Source organism: Apteryx mantelli, chromosome 4 (genome assembly GCF_036417845.1).
Source record: "Apteryx mantelli isolate bAptMan1 chromosome 4, bAptMan1.hap1, whole genome shotgun sequence".
Classification (NCBI taxonomy): domain Eukaryota; kingdom Metazoa; phylum Chordata; class Aves; order Apterygiformes; family Apterygidae; genus Apteryx; species Apteryx mantelli.
Window position 1 is genome coordinate 15951524 of NC_089981.1, and position 11683 is coordinate 15963206.

The following is an 11683-nucleotide window of genomic DNA, read 5'->3' on the forward strand; positions in this document are numbered from 1 at the left end:
GAGGCAGCGAACACATGCAGCGGTGTGCTTGTTGGCCAGCCGGCGAGGCGACGCTGCAGTCTGCTTGTTGGCGAAGCGGTGAAGAGATTCTGCCCACTGCTTGTTCGCAACGCCTCCAATAGAGGCAGCGGACTGCTTGTTGGCGAGGCGGGAAGAGATGCAGCACTTCCTTCTTTTGGCAGGCCTCAAAGAGACGCAGCGGTTAGTTAGTGCGCGAGGCGGCAAAGAGACGCAGTCGTTGAGTAGTCGGCGAGGTGGCGTAGCGGCGCCGCGGTTTGCTTTAGCACGCGGAAGCCAAGAGACACAGCTGTTTGCTTGATGGCGAGGAGGGGAAGAGACGCAGCGGTTGCTTAGTTTGCGAGGCAGCGCACAGACCTAGTCGTAAGTTAGTGTGCGAGGCAGCCAAGAGACGCTGAGGTCAGTTAGTTTGCGAGGGAGCGAAGGGACGCAGCGGTTAGTTAGTTGGCGAGGCAGCGAACACATAGGAGCGGCTTGCTTGTTTGCGAGGTAGGGAAGAGCCACGGTCGTTTGCTGTTTGCTGAGGGGGCGAATAGACGCAGTGATGTGCTTTTTTCGAGGCAGCCAAGAGACGCAGCAGTTTGCTTGCTCGCCAGGCAGCGAAGAGACGAGGCGGTTTGCTTGTTCGCCAGGCAGTGGACCGATTAGGCAGTCTCCTTGTTCGTGAGACAGCGAACATCCACACTGGTTCCTCATTCTGCGAGGCAGCCAAGAGACGCAGCGGTTTGCTTGTTCAGCAGGCAGCGAAGGGACGAAGTGGAATGCTTGTTCGCCAGGCAGTGGACAGATTCGGCAGTCTCCTTGTTCGTGAGACAGCGAACAACCGCTGTGGTTCCTCATTCTGGGAGGCAGCCAAGAGACGCAGCGGTTTGCTTGTTCAGCAGGCAGCGAAGGGACGAAGCGGTTTGCTTCTTCGCCAGGCAGTGGACAGATTCGGCAGTCTCCTTGTTCGTGAGACAGCGAACATCCAAAGTTGTCACTCATTCTGCAAGGCAGCGAAGAGACACAGCGGTTTGCTTGTTCAGCAGGCAGCGAAGGGACGAAGTGGAATGCTTGTTCGCCAGGCAGTGGACAGATTCGGCAGTCTCCTTGTTCGTGAGACAGCGAACAACCGCTGTGGTTCCTCATTCTGCGAGGCAGCCAAGAGACGCAGCGGTTTGCTTGTTCAGCAGGCAGCGAAGGGACGAAGTGGAATGCTTGTTCGCCAGGCAGTGGACAGATTAGGCAGTCTCCTTGTTCGTGAGACAGCGAACATCCACTGTGGTTCCTCATTCTGCGAGGCAGCCAAGAGACGCAGTGGTTTGCCTGTCCACCAGGTGGCAAAGCGGCATCACGCATTGCTTTTTCGTCTGGAGGCGAAGCCAGGCAGCACTTTGCTAGCTGGCGAGGCAGCGAACACATGCAGCGGTGTGCTTGTTGGCCAGCCGGCGAGGCGACGCTGCCGTCTGCTTGTTGGCGAAGCGGTGAAGAGATTCTGCCCACTGCTTGTTCGCAACGCCTCCAATAGAGGCAGTGGACTGCTTGTTGGCGAGGCGGGAAGAGATGCAGCACTTCCTTCTTTTGGCAGGCCTCAAAGAGACGCAGCGGTTAGTTAGTGCGCGAGGCGGCAAAGAGACGCAGTCGTTGAGTAGTCGGCGAGGTGGCGTAGCGGCGCCGCGGTTTGCTTTAGCACGCGGAAGCCAAGAGACACAGCTGTTTGCTTGATGGCGAGGAGGGGAAGAGATGCAGCGGTTGCTTAGTTTGCGAGGCAGCGCACAGACCTAGTCGTAAGTTAGTGTGCGAGGCAGCCAAGAGACGCCGAGGTCAGTTAGTTTGCGAGGGAGCGAAGGGACGCAGCGGTTAGTTAGTTGGCGAGGCAGCGAACACATAGGAGCGGCTTGCTTGTTTGCGAGGTAGGGAAGAGCCACGGTCGTTTGCTGTTTGCTGAGGGGGCGAATAGACGCAGTGATGTGCTTTTTCGAGGCAGCCAAGAGACGCAGCGGTTTGCTTGTTCAGCAGGCAGCGAAGGGACGAAGTGGAATGCTTGTTCGCCAGGCAGTGGACAGATTCGGCAGTCTCCTTGTTCGTGAGACAGCGAACAACCGCTGTGGTTCCTCATTCTGGGAGGCAGCCAAGAGACGAAGCGGTTTGCTTCTTCGCCAGGCAGCGGACAGATTAGGCAGTCTCCTTGTTCGTGAGACAGCGAACATCCACACTGGTTCCTCATTCTGCGAGGCCGCCAAGAGACACAGCGGTCTGCTTGTTCAGCAGGCAGCGAAGGTACGAAGTGGAATGCTTGTTCGCCAGGCAGTGGACAGATTCGGCAGTCTCCTTGTTCGTGAGACAGCGAACATCCACTGTGGTTCCTCATTCTGCGAGGCAGCCAAGAGACGCAGCGGTCTGCTTGTTCGCCAGGCAGTGGACAGATTAGGCAGTCTCCTTGTTCGTGAGACAGCGAACATCCACAGTGGTTCCTCATTCTGCGAGGCAGCCAAGAGACGCAGCGGTCTGCTTGTTCGCCAGGCAGCGAAGATACGTAGCGGTTTGCTTCTTCGCCAGGCAGTGGACAGATTCGGCAGTCTCCTTGTTTGTGAGACAGCGAACATCCACTGTGGTTCCTCATTCTGCGAGGCAGCGAAGAGACACAGCGGTCTGCTTGTTCACCAGGCAGCGAACCGATTAGGCAGTCTCCTTGTTTGTGAGTCAGCGAACATCCACTGTGGTTCCTCATTCTGCGAGGCAGCCAAGAGACGCAGTGGTTTGCCTGTCCACCAGGTGGCAAAGCGGCATCACGCATTGCTTTTTCGTCTGGAGGCGAAGCCAGGCAGCACTTTGCTAGCTGGCGAGGCAGCGAACACATGCAGCGGTGTGCTTGTTGGCCAGCCGGCGAGGCGACGCTGCAGTCTGCTTGTTGGCGAAGCGGTGAAGAGATTCTGCCCACTGCTTGTTCGCAACGCCTCCAATAGAGGCAGCGGACTGCTTGTTGGCGAGGCGGGAAGAGATGCAGCACTTCCTTCTTTTGGCAGGCCTCAAAGAGACGCAGCGGTTAGTTAGTGCGCGAGGCGGCAAAGAGACGCAAGGGCTTGCTTGTCTGCGAGGCGGCGAAGAGACGCAGTCGTTGAGTAGTCGGCGAGGTGGCGTAGCGGCGCCGCGGTTTGCTTTAGCACGCGGAAGCCAAGAGACACAGCTGTTTGCTTGATGGCGAGGAGGGGAAGAGACGCAGCGGTTGCTTAGTTTGCGAGGCAGCGCACAGACCTAGTCGTAAGTTAGTGTGCGAGGCAGCCAAGAGACGCCGAGGTCAGTTAGTTTGCGAGGGAGCGAAGGGACGCAGCGGTTAGTTAGTTGGCGAGGCAGCGAACACAGGAGCGGCTTGCTTTTTTTTGCGAGGTAGGGAAGAGCCACGGTCGTTTGCTGTTTGCTGAGGGGGCGAATAGACGCAGTGATGTGCTTTTTTCGAGGCAGCCAAGAGACGCAGCAGTTTGCTTGCTCGCCAGGCAGCGAAGAGACGAGGCGGTTTGCTTCTTCGCCAGGCAGTGGACCGATTAGGCAGTCTCCTTGTTCGTGAGACAGCGAACATCCACACTGGTTCCTCATTCTGGGAGGCAGCCAAGAGACGCAGCGGTTTGCTTGTTCAGCAGGCAGCGAAGGGACGAAGTGGAATGCTTGTTCGCCAGGCAGTGGACAGATTCGGCAGTCTCCTTGTTCGTGAGACAGCGAACAACCGCTGTGGTTCCTCATTCTGGGAGGCAGCCAAGAGACGCAGCGGTTTGCTTGTTCAGCAGGCAGCGAAGGGACGAAGTGGAATGCTTGTTCGCCAGGCAGTGGACAGATTCGGCAGTCTCCTTGTTCGTGAGACAGCGAACAACTGCTGTGGTTCCTCATTCTGCGAGGCAGCCAAGAGACGCAGCGGTTTGCTTGTTCAGCAGGCAGCGAAGGGACGAAGTGGAATGCTTGTTCGCCAGGCAGTGGACAGATTCGGCAGTCTCCTTGTTCGTGAGACACCAAACATCCACAGTGGTTCCTCATTCTGCGAGGCAGCGAAGAGACGAAGCGGTTTGCTTCTTCGCCAGGCAGCGGACAGATTAGGCAGTCTCCTTGTTCGTGAGACAGCGAACAACCGCTGTGGTTCCTCATTCTGCGAGGCAGCCAAGAGACGCAGCGGTTTGCTTGTTCAGCAGGCAGCGAAGGGACGAAGTGGAATGCTTGTTCGCCAGGCAGTGGACAGATTCGGCAGTCTCCTTGTTCGTGAGACAGCGAACAACCGCTGTGGTTCCTCATTCTGCGAGGCAGCGAAGAGACGAAGCGGTTTGCTTCTTCGCCAGGCAGCGGACAGATTAGGCAGTCTCCTTGTTCGTGAGACAGCGAACATCCACACTGGTTCCTCATTCTGCGAGGCAGCCAAGAGACGCAGCGGTTTGCTTGTTCAGCAGGCAGCGAAGGGACGAAGTGGAATGCTTGTTCGCCAGGCAGTGGACAGATTAGGCAGTCTCCTTGTTCGTGAGACACCGAACATCCACAGTGGTTCCTCATTCTGGGAGGCAGCCAAGAGACGCAGCGGTCTGCTTGTTCGCCAGGCAGCGAAGATACATAGCGGTTTGCTTCTTCGCCAGGCAGTGGACAGATTCGGCAGTCTCCTTGTTTGTGAGACAGCGAGCATCCACAGTTGTCACTCATTCTGCGAGGCAGCCAAGAGACACAGTGGTTTGCCTGTCCACCAGGTGGCAAAGCGGCATCACGCATTGCTTTTTCGTCTGGAGGCGAAGCCAGGCAGCACTTTGCTAGCTGGCGAGGCAGCGAACACATGCAGCGGTGTGCTTGTTGGCCAGCCGGCGAGGCGACGCTGCCGTCTGCTTGTTGGCGAAGCGGTGAAGAGATTCTGCCCACTGCTTGTTCGCAACGCCTCCAATAGAGGCAGTGGACTGCTTGTTGGCGAGGCGGGAAGAGATGCAGCACTTCCTTCTTTTGGCAGGCCTCAAAGAGACGCAGCGGTTAGTTAGTGCGCGAGGCGGCAAAGAGACGCAGTCGTTGAGTAGTCGGCGAGGTGGCGTAGCGGCGCCGCGGTTTGCTTTAGCACGCGGAAGCCAAGAGACACAGCTGTTTGCTTGATGGCGAGGAGGGGAAGAGACGCAGCGGTTGCTTAGTTTGCGAGGCAGCGCACAGACCTAGTCGTAAGTTAGTGTGCGAGGCAGCCAAGAGACGCCGAGGTCAGTTAGTTTGCGAGGGAGCGAAGGGACGCAGCGGTTAGTTAGTTGGCGAGGCAGCGAACACATAGGAGCGGCTTGCTTGTTTGCGAGGTAGGGAAGAGCCACGGTCGTTTGCTGTTTGCTGAGGGGGCGAATAGACGCAGTGATGTGCTTTTTTCGAGGCAGCCAAGAGACGCAGCAGTTTGCTTGCTCGCCAGGCAGCGAAGAGACGAGGCGGTTTGCTTCTTCGCCAGGCAGTGGACCGATTAGGCAGTCTCCTTGTTCGTGAGACAGCGAACATCCACACTGGTTCCTCATTCTGCGAGGCAGCCAAGAGCCGCAGCGGTTTGCTTGTTCAGCAGGCAGCGAAGGGACGAAGTGGAATGCTTGTTCGCCAGGCAGTGGACAGATTCGGCAGTCTCCTTGTTCGTGAGACAGCGAACAACCGCTGTGGTTCCTCATTCTGGGAGGCAGCCAAGAGACGCAGCGGTTTGCTTGTTCAGCAGGCAGCGAAGGGACGAAGTGGAATGCTTGTTCGCCAGGCAGTGGACAGATTCGGCAGTCTCCTTGTTCGTGAGACAGCGAACATCCACTGTGGTTCCTCATTCTGCGAGGCAGCGAAGAGACGAAGCGGTTTGCTTCTTCGCCAGGCAGCGGACAGATTAGGCAGTCTCCTTGTTCGTGAGACAGCGAACATCCACACTGGTTCCTCATTCTGCGAGGCCGCCAAGAGACACAGCGGTCTGCTTGTTCAGCAGGCAGCGAAGGTACGAAGTGGAATGCTTGTTCGCCAGGCAGTGGACAGATTCGGCAGTCTCCTTGTTCGTGAGACAGCGAACATCCACTGTGGTTCCTCATTCTGCGAGGCAGCCAAGAGACGCAGCGGTCTGCTTGTTCGCCAGGCAGCGAAGATACGTAGCGGTTTGCTTCTTCGCCAGGCAGTGGACAGATTCGGCAGTCTCCTTGTTTGTGAGACAGCGAGCATCCACAGTTGTCACTCATTCTGCGAGGCAGCCAAGAGACGCAGTGGTTTGCCTGTCCACCAGGTGGCAAAGCGGCATCACGCATTGCTTTTTCGTCTGGAGGCGAAGCCAGGCAGCACTTTGCTAGCTGGCGAGGCAGCGAACACATGCAGCGGTGTGCTTGTTGGCCAGCCGGCGAGGCGACGCTGCCGTCTGCTTGTTGGCGAAGCGGTGAAGAGATTCTGCCCACTGCTTGTTCGCAACGCCTCCAATAGAGGCAGCGGACTGCTTGTTGGCGAGGCGGGAAGAGATGCAGCACTTCCTTCTTTTGGCAGGCCTCAAAGAGACGCAGCGGTTAGTTAGTGCGCGAGGCGGCAAAGAGACGCAGTCGTTGAGTAGTCAGCGAGGTGGCGTAGCGGCGCCGCGGTTTGCTTTAGCACGCGGAAGCCAAGAGACACAGCTGTTTGCTTGATGGCGAGGAGGGGAAGAGACGCAGCGGTTGCTTAGTTTGCGAGGCAGCGCACAGACCTAGTCGTAAGTTAGTGTGCGAGGCAGCCAAGAGACGCCGAGGTCAGTTAGTTTGCGAGGGAGCGAAGGGACGCAGGGGTTAGTTAGTTGGCGAGGCAGCGAACACATAGGAGCGGCTTGCTTGTTTGCGAGGTAGGGAAGAGCCACGGTCGTTTGCTGTTTGCTGAGGGGGCGAATAGACGCAATGATGTGCTTTTTTCGAGGCAGCCAAGAGACGCAGCAGTTTGCTTGCTCGCCAGGCAGCGAAGAGACGAGGCGGTTTGCTTGTTCGCCAGGCAGTGGACCGATTAGGCAGTCTCCTTGTTCGTGAGACAGCGAACATCCACACTGGTTCCTCATTCTGCGAGGCAGCCAAGAGACGCAGCGGTTTGCTTGTTCAGCAGGCAGCGAAGGGACGAAGTGGAATGCTTGTTCGCCAGGCAGTGGACAGATTCGGCAGTCTCCTTGTTCGTGAGACAGCGAACAACCGCTGTGGTTCCTCATTCTGCGAGGCAGCGAAGAGACGAAGCGGTTTGCTTCTTCGCCAGGCAGCGGACAGATTAGGCAGTCTCCTTGTTCGTGAGACAGCGAACATCCACACTGGTTCCTCATTCTGCGAGGCAGCCAAGAGACGCAGCGGTTTGCTTGTTCAGCAGGCAGCGAAGGGACGAAGTGGAATGCTTGTTCGCCAGGCAGTGGACCGATTAGGCAGTCTCCTTGTTCGTGAGACAGCGAAAAACCGCTGTGGTTCCTCATTCTGTGAGGCAGCGAAGAGACGAAGCGGTTTGCTTCTTCGCCAGGCAGCGGACAGATTCGGCAGTCTCCTTGTTCGTGAGACAGCGAACATCCACACTTTTTCCTCATTCTGCGAGGCAGCGAAGAGACGCAGCGGTTTGCTTGTTCAGCAGGCAGCGAAGGGACGAAGCGGTTTGCTTCTTCGCCAGGCAGTGGACAGATTCGGCAGTCTCCTTGTTCGTGAGACAGCGAACATCCACTGTGGTTCCTCATTCTGCGAGGCAGCCAAGAGACGCAGCGGTCTGCTTGTTCGCCAGGCAGCGAAGATACGTAGCGGTTTGCTTCTTCGCCAGGCAGTGGACAGATTCGGCAGTCTCCTTGTTTGTGAGACAGCGAGCATCCACAGTTGTCACTCATTCTGCAAGGCAGCGAAGAGACACAGCGGTCTGCTTGTTCACCAGGCAGCGAACCGATTAGGCAGTCTCCTTGTTTGTGAGTCAGCGAACATCCACTGTGGTTCCTCATTCTGCGAGGCAGCCAAGAGACGCAGTGGTTTGCCTGTCCACCAGGTGGCAAAGCGGCATCACGCATTGCTTTTTCGTCTGGAGGCGAAGCCAGGCAGCACTTTGCTAGCTGGCGAGGCAGCGAACACATGCAGCGGTGTGCTTGTTGGCCAGCCGGCGAGGCGACGCTGCAGTCTGCTTGTTGGCGAAGCGGTGAAGAGATTCTGCCCACTGCTTGTTCGCAACGCCTCCAATAGAGGCAGCGGACTGCTTGTTGGCGAGGCGGGAAGAGATGCAGCACTTCCTTCTTTTGGCAGGCCTCAAAGAGACGCAGCGGTTTGCTTGTTCAGCAGGCAGCGAAGGGACGAAGTGGAATGCTTGTTCGCCAGGCAGTGGACCGATTAGGCAGTCTCCTTGTTCGTGAGACAGCGAAAAACCGCTGTGGTTCCTCATTCTGTGAGGCAGCGAAGAGACGAAGCGGTTTGCTTCTTCGCCAGGCAGCGGACAGATTCGGCAGTCTCCTTGTTCGTGAGACAGCGAGCATCCACAGTTTTCACTCATTCTGCAAGGCAGCGAAGAGACGAGGCGGTTTGCTTGTTCGCCAGGCAGTAGACCGATTAGGCAGTCTCCTTGTTCATGAGACAGCGAACATCCACACTTTTTCCTCATTCTGCGAGGCAGCCAAGAGACGCAGCGGTTTGCTTGTTCAGCAGGCAGCGAAGGGACGAAGCGGTTTGCTTCTTCGCCAGGCAGTGGACAGATTCGGCAGTCTCCTTGTTCGTGAGACAGCGAACATCCACAGTTGTCACTCATTCTGCAAGGCAGCGAAGAGACACAGCGGTTTGCTTGTTCAGCAGGCAGCGAAGGGACGAAGTGGAATGCTTGTTCGCCAGGCAGTGGACAGATTAGGCAGTCTCCTTGTTCGTGAGACAGCGAACATCCACACTGGTTCCTCATTCTGGGAGGCAGCCAAGAGACGCAGCGGTTTGCTTGTTCAGCAGGCAGCGAAGGGACGAAGTGGAATGCTTGTTCGCCAGGCAGTGGACAGATTCGGCAGTCTCCTTGTTCGTGAGACAGCGAACAACCGCTGTGGTTCCTCATTCTGCGAGGCAGCGAAGAGACGAAGCGGTTTGCTTCTTCGCCAGGCAGCGGACAGATTAGGCAGTCTCCTTGTTCGTGAGACAGCGAACATCCACACTGGTTCCTCATTCTGCGAGGCAGCCAAGAGACGCAGCGGTTTGCTTGTTCAGCAGGCAGCGAAGGGACGAAGTGGAATGCTTGTTCGGCAGGCAGTGGACAGATTAGGCAGTCTCCTTGTTCGTGAGACAGCGAACATCCACACTGGTTCCTCATTCTGGGAGGCAGCCAAGAGACGCAGCGGTCTGCTTGTTCGCCAGGCAGCGAAGATACGTAGCGGTTTGCTTCTTCGCCAGGCAGTGGACAGATTCGGCAGTCTCCTTGTTTGTGAGACAGCGAGCATCCACAGTTGTCACTCATTCTGCGAGGCAGCCAAGAGACGCAGTGGTTTGCCTGTCCACCAGGTGGCAAAGCGGCATCACGCATTGCTTTTTCGTCTGGAGGCGAAGCCAGGCAGCACTTTGCTAGCTGGCGAGGCAGCGAACACATGCAGCGGTGTGCTTGTTGGCCAGCCGGCGAGGCGACGCTGCAGTCTGCTTGTTGGCGAAGCGGTGAAGAGATTCTGCCCACTGCTTGTTCGCAACGCCTCCAATAGAGGCAGCGGACTGCTTGTTGGCGAGGCGGGAAGAGATGCAGCACTTCCTTCTTTTGGCAGGCCTCAAAGAGACGCAGCGGTTAGTTAGTGCGCGAGGCGGCAAAGAGACGCAGTCGTTGAGTAGTCGGCGAGGTGGCGTAGCGGCGCCGCGGTTTGCTTTAGCACGCGGAAGCCAAGAGACACAGCTGTTTGCTTGATGGCGAGGAGGGGAAGAGACGCAGCGGTTGCTTAGTTTGTGAGGCAGCGCACAGACCTAGTCGTAAGTTAGTGTGCGAGGCAGCCAAGAGACGCCGAGGTCAGTTAGTTTGCGAGGGAGCGAAGGGACGCAGCGGTTAGTTAGTTGGCGAGGCAGCGAACACATAGGAGCGGCTTGCTTGTTTGCGAGGTAGGGAAGAGCCACGGTCGTTTGCTGTTTGCTGAGGGGGCGAATAGACGCAGTGATGTGCTTTTTCGAGGCAGCCAAGAGACGCAGCGGTTTGCTTGTTCAGCAGGCAGCGAAGGGACGAAGTGGAATGCTTGTTCGCCAGGCAGTGGACCGATTAGGCAGTCTCCTTGTTCGTGAGACAGCGAAAAACCGCTGTGGTTCCTCATTCTGTGAGGCAGCGAAGAGACGAAGCGGTTTGCTTCTTCGCCAGGCAGCGGACAGATTCGGCAGTCTCCTTGTTCGTGAGACAGCGAACATCCACACTGGTTCCTCATTCTGCGAGGCAGCCATGAGACGCAGCGGTTTGCTTGTTCAGCAGGCAGCGAAGGGACGAAGTGGAATGCTTGTTCGCCAGGCAGTGGACCGATTAGGCAGTCTCCTTGTTCGTGAGACAGCGAAAAACCGCTGTGGTTCCTCATTCTGTGAGGCAGCGAAGAGACGAAGCGGTTTGCTTCTTCGCCAGGCAGCGGACAGATTCGGCAGTCTCCTTGTTCGTGAGACAGCGAGCATCCACAGTTTTCACTCATTCTGCAAGGCAGCGAAGAGACGAGGCGGTTTGCTTGTTCGCCAGGCAGTAGACCGATTAGGCAGTCTCCTTGTTCATGAGACAGCGAACATCCACACTTTTTCCTCATTCTGCGAGGCAGCCAAGAGACGCAGCGGTTTGCTTGTTCAGCAGGCAGCGAAGGGACGAAGCGGTTTGCTTCTTCGCCAGGCAGTGGACAGATTCGGCAGTCTCCTTGTTCGTGAGACAGCGAACATCCACAGTTGTCACTCATTCTGCAAGGCAGCGAAGAGACACAGCGGTTTGCTTGTTCAGCAGGCAGCGAAGGGACGAAGTGGAATGCTTGTTCGCCAGGCAGTGGACAGATTAGGCAGTCTCCTTGTTCGTGAGACAGCGAACATCCACACTGGTTCCTCATTCTGGGAGGCAGCCAAGAGACGCAGCGGTTTGCTTGTTCAGCAGGCAGCGAAGGGACGAAGTGGAATGCTTGTTCGCCAGGCAGTGGACAGATTCGGCAGTCTCCTTGTTCGTGAGACAGCGAACAACCGCTGTGGTTCCTCATTCTGCGAGGCAGCCAAGAGACGAAGCGGTTTGCTTCTTCGCCAGGCAGTGGACAGATTCGGCAGTCTTCTTGTTTGTGAGACAGCGAGCATCCACAGTTGTCACTCATTCTGCAAGGCAGCCAAGAGACACAGCGGTCTGCTTTTTCACCAGGCAGCGAACCGATTAGGCAGTCTCCTTGTTTGTGAGTCAGCGAACATCCACTGTGGTTCCTCATTCTGCGAGGCAGCCAAGAGACGCAGTGGTTTGCCTGTCCACCAGGTGGCAAAGCGGCATCACGCATTGCTTTTTCGTCTGGAGGCGAAGCCAGGCAGCACTTTGCTAGCTGGCGAGGCAGCGAACACATGCAGCGGTGTGCTTGTTGGCCAGCCGGCGAGGCGACGCTGCAGTCTGCTTGTTGGCGAAGCGGTGAAGAGATTCTGCCCACTGCTTGTTCGCAACGCCTCCAATAGAGGCAGCGGACTGCTTGTTGGCGAGGCGGGAAGAGATGCAGCACTTCCTTCTTTTGGCAGGCCTCAAAGAGACGCAGCGGTTAGTTAGTGCGCGAGGCGGCAAAGAGACGCAAGGGCTTGCT